The 4,447-nt window shown below is 50.6% G+C and overlaps 2 long non-coding RNA genes across 2 annotated transcripts in view; one reads left to right on the top strand and one right to left on the bottom strand.

The window, feature by feature from the left end:
- Positions 1-111, bottom strand: part of LOC125614221 — a 14,860-nt gene extending 14,749 nt beyond the window's left edge. The window contains exon 1 of the long non-coding RNA XR_007344824.1: positions 17-111. This is a non-coding gene — a long non-coding RNA (uncharacterized LOC125614221). The remainder of the gene's footprint in view (positions 1-16) is intronic.
- Positions 112-403: 292 nt separating this feature from the next.
- Positions 404-4,447, top strand: part of LOC125614220 — a 27,671-nt gene continuing 23,627 nt past the window's right edge. Inside the window, exon 1 of the long non-coding RNA XR_007344823.1 lies at positions 404-602. This is a non-coding gene — a long non-coding RNA (uncharacterized LOC125614220). The remainder of the gene's footprint in view (positions 603-4,447) is intronic.

Here is a 4,447-nt window from a genome sequence, read left to right as displayed (position 1 = left end):
AACTTCCTAATCTTACCTCTATCTCGCCCCCGCCCGTCTCCCTGGGTTCTCCGTCAGCCGGGAGGGGCCGCCTCCAGAGCGACGGGGGATGTTGGGTGCTGGGAGTGGGGGCCAGAGGGGGGTACCCGGCAGTTGGTGCTGCGCCATCCCCTCCCAGCAGGCGGCCCGGGCACTGGTTCACTTTTTCCTCCCCACTCCTTCCACTCGCTCACCCCCTTTCCTTCCCCCTTCTCCCCCTCTGTATAGTCCCACCCCCTCGCCAATAAAAAGGGCTGGCTCGGCTCTGGCTCCTGGCAGTCGGCGAACTGTCAGGGCGGGTGGATCCGTGAGCCTGAGCAGCACGCAGTGGCCCGCGCGGCAAAGCAGAAAGCAAGCCTAACAGAGTGCACTGAGTGGCAGTGGCAGCGGTGGCACAGGCAGCCCAGGCAGTCCGGGCAGCCCAAACAGCCTCAGAAACAACCTCTACTACTCCAGCTGCTCCGCGGACTGCGAGCTGTGGCGGTAGAGCCCGCTACAGCAATCGCAGTCTCCGTGGAGCGGGCGGAAGCCTTTTCTCTCTTTCGTTTACCTCTTCATTCTACTCAAAAGGCGTCGTTCACTGGGTAAGTATTCTGTCTGGGTGCCAGAACAGACTGCGGCCGGGGAGGCATGACATGTCCCGCATTTAGTGCGTGGAGATTGCCTGCTGCCTATGCCTGGGGTCTGGACTATGCGCACAGGGTGGTTTCAAAGATGCTACTGGTGTCCTCGCTTCCCCCTTTCCCCTTCTCTTCCCTAGAGGTAAGAGAAAGAGCAAATCCAGTAGGTGAGCTCAGAAAGAATCTTTTTTGGCACTGCCGCGCTTGGTTTAGTTACTTTGTGAAAACTCTTACTTTTGTCAGAAAAGTGTCCACACATTAATTTCCCTGCATTGGCTGTGCAAAAATGTCTTTCACTTTAACAGATATGGACAGTTTCGGCTTGGCTGAATGAAACTCTAAGATTGGGGCAGGTGCCTAGAAAAGATCGCTCCCCAGAGTCCTGGGGAGCAGTCCGAGCTGAAGGGCAATGCCAGAAGCTTGGCATCAGACTCGGACTTTGCCAGGCCAGCCCCTTTGCGCTCCTTTCTCTGGGCGCTTGGGTTTGGATCCCTTACACACTGGCTCTAACCCTTGGGTATGCGACCCTTGGCGCAGAGCTAAAGAGTTCTGCATACCATGTGGCACATAGGATCCCTCTGACCATTCCTTCTGGTGCTCACCTCCTGGCCCTTCCTTCCCGCCCTACTTGCAAGGCTGTGCTCAGCCACACCTGCTGGATATGGAGAGGGTAGGTGTGGAAATTTCTGCCTCTTATTTCTAAAGCAACTTCTTATATTTGCATCGCTGAAAAACGGATTACTGTTTCCATTTTTTTTAAAATGACTTCTAAGAGTGTAGCTGAACCATAAAGGGTTCCTCTTTCTCTAAAGAAATGACTTGTATTCCCTTAGCCAAAAACTCCCACCTATCCCATAAACATGACGTTTTCTAAGAGACCCGAAAAAATGTTTCTCTCTCCACAAAGGGGTTTCCAGAAGCGTGTAGCCAAAAAACGTCTCCTTTTCACAAAAAGAAATGCCTCTTAAGAGCGTCATCGGAAAAAGGTGACTTAAAAAGCAGGTACCTGGAAAAGAGCATATTTCTTTAGAGACTCAAAAAAGCAGAGCGACAAGTCCTGGGTTGAAGACATGACTTACAGATGAGCACTTGGTAACAAATTTCGCCTCCCGGGGGCAGTCACTATCCCAGACCAAATAACAGAAGCCACTTCTTTGCCTCCTCCAAGGAAGGACTTTCAGAGCTTAACTGATGAAGGCTCCTTTGCTTTCAGAATGATATATTGCAAGGTCGCTCTTTTAGACGCCTTTGAGGCTTGAGGTGCAGGGAGCTGGGGTGTGCCTGTGAAGTGTGAGTGTGTGCGCGTGCCTGAGGGCTATCCCTCATGTCTGTGAACGGAGTGCCCTTCCGAAATGTTACCTTGGGGCGTGGGAATACAAACTTGCGCCACTGCGGCACACATCCACAAAGCAAAGTCAGGAGAGAAGAGAAGCCAAAACAAAAGAAAAAAATAAAAGTACACCCAAAGAGTAACAAAAATTACCCAAAAAGTGTCCTTGCTTGCGAGGAAACATCCCCAAACGGGATGGATTTAAACCTAGTCTAGGAGCTGTTTCTGTACAAAGGATATTTGAGTGGGGGTACAAAAGTGGTAAAAAATCCGGGTAGACGCGAAAGAGGATAAAAAGATGGGAACAGAGCAATTCTGAGGAGCCGCATGCATAGTCCTAGCGCAGCGACCAGAAAACAACCTGAGGAGCTTGCGGAGAAGAATTGGGAACGCTGAGCACAATACCCAAGAAGGTGTCAGCGCTTTGTAACTTAAAGCGACCATCTTCCTCCACCTGAAAAGTAAAACGGTGTGACTTAAAAAAAATGGGGAGGGGTTTACTTGCAGGCACCTTTGTAACTTGGTAAAAGACTAAATGGAATTCCACTTTTAATCTTGTTTGAGACAAATTCTCAGAATCAAGGCGGGAAATCTAAACCTCTGTGTTATTCTTTCGTGTGTGTGTGTGTGTGTGTGTGTGTGTGTGTTGGGGAAGGCGCATTTGAATGCAAGTCGAAGTAATAGTATATGTACGTTCCCCCCTTTCTTGTCTTTGTCTGGTTCATCTGAGACAGCATGGACTGTGTGAGGGCGGTTTTGACGAAAGAACCGAGAGATGGGCGTGCTAAGGTCTAAAGATACTTTTCTTCCCTCTGCTAAATTAAGAACTGCCGCGAGCAGCTCGGTGATCCGAGTCCCGCCGCCACTGCCAGGGCGCTGAGCTTGCCAAGCAGCACTGGAGCGCCTCCGCGAGTGAGGCCATAGAACCCTTTCTCCAGTCGCCTTTGCTCGGGCAGCCCCTCCTTCTGGCAATGATGTCAGCGGCAGAGAGGCTTGGCGGGCAGAGAGGAGGCTGAGTGGCGAGTCCCAGCCCTGCCCCGCGCGCTCCCCGCGCGCAGCCGCCCTTGCTTCCCTTAGTTCCTTCCCGCGCTCCCGCTCACGGCCCCTCCCTCCAGCTCCCTGACTCCCCAGAAGTGCGCTTTGGTGCTGAGGATGGGGGCTGCCACTGTGGGCCACCACGGATTTCGAACCCCGGGATCACACCAAGATCAGGGTCTTCCCCCACCCTTTTTCCTCCTTCTCCTAGCGCTCCCTTTTCTCCCCTTCAGCTCGCACCTTCACTATTCACAATGAAAGTACATTTAGCGGCATTTTAGAGGGCAAGTTTTTCAGATGTAATAATAATAGTTACCAGTGCTAAATTTCCGCTGTTTTCTCCCCCGCCCGCGGAAAGGAAGAGGATGTGAAGACTACAGCTTCTTTAAAACCGTGCGGCAGTCTCTTGTCTTCCACAAAGCAAGCTCCCTAGAAGGGGAGATTTGTCTTCCCAAAGAAATGGTGCGGTGGGGGAGGGAACGATCGAAGGCAGACGCTCAGGGTTGGAAGTCCCCTTAACTGAAAGAAGGTACTGAAAATTGGAAGTTGAGGAGAGAGAGGCTCCAGTCCCTGCTGCTGCTACTGCAGAGGAGAGGCCACCGTGCTCTTTATTGTAAGACTGCGCAGTCACTTCTACAAACTGGCGCGCCAAATTGGGAAGATTCCGGAATAGGTTTACAAGACAGAAGCCCGCTGCGGCTTCCCTACTGAGCTTGCCCCTGTCTTTTTTAAGGAGTAACCCCCCACTTTCCTAATTTGACGCTAATCCGTTTTCCCTGATTGCGGACAATTCATTCTTTATAAAGCTCCCAGAGAAGGGCCATAGAATGCAGTGGGACAAGGTTGCACAGGGCCAGAGGGAGAGGATGGAGGCTGGGCGCGTTGGGGGCATCTGGGTCCTAGAGCTGAGTTACTTTTCTAAGGAAATTACATTCGAGGAGGCTCACAACAAACTGCTTAGCTACTGTATTTTGGTTTGGAGGCAGGTGGGAGATGTGGGGGTAAAGGGAGCAGGAGCTAAAAATTCCTCAGTTCTCCCCACTCATTTTTCCTCTCCCTTTTGGAAGGCTTCCTTTGCATGATATATCACTGGCAGCAAAATTAAAGTTGCTGTGCGTTTGAAATACATAAATGGGAAATAAATTCAGACCAAGCATAAACACACATTTTCTAGATTTCAATCATTTTCTAAGGATCTAAAGGCCCGCCCCCCTTTTATCACCAGAATGCTATTCTGATGGACTTCCAAGTGCTGTTGGGTATTGGCAGCTGGAAGCTCTGGAAGAAGGGATTGCAGATTTCACATTATTCTTTCTCTTGGTATTCAAAACTTTTTATTTATTTATTTACTTATTTACTTATTTATTTGTGTGTGTGTGTGTGTGTGTGTGTGTGAGAGAGAGAGAGAGAGAGAGAGAGAGAGAGAGAGAGAGAGAGAGAGAGA

This window comes from Marmota marmota, unplaced genomic scaffold, assembly GCF_001458135.2.
Source record: "Marmota marmota marmota unplaced genomic scaffold, marMar, whole genome shotgun sequence".
NCBI classification, from domain to species: Eukaryota; Metazoa; Chordata; class Mammalia; order Rodentia; family Sciuridae; genus Marmota; species Marmota marmota.
Note: the sequence above shows the minus strand (reverse complement) of the source record. Positions and strands in the feature narration are given on the sequence as shown.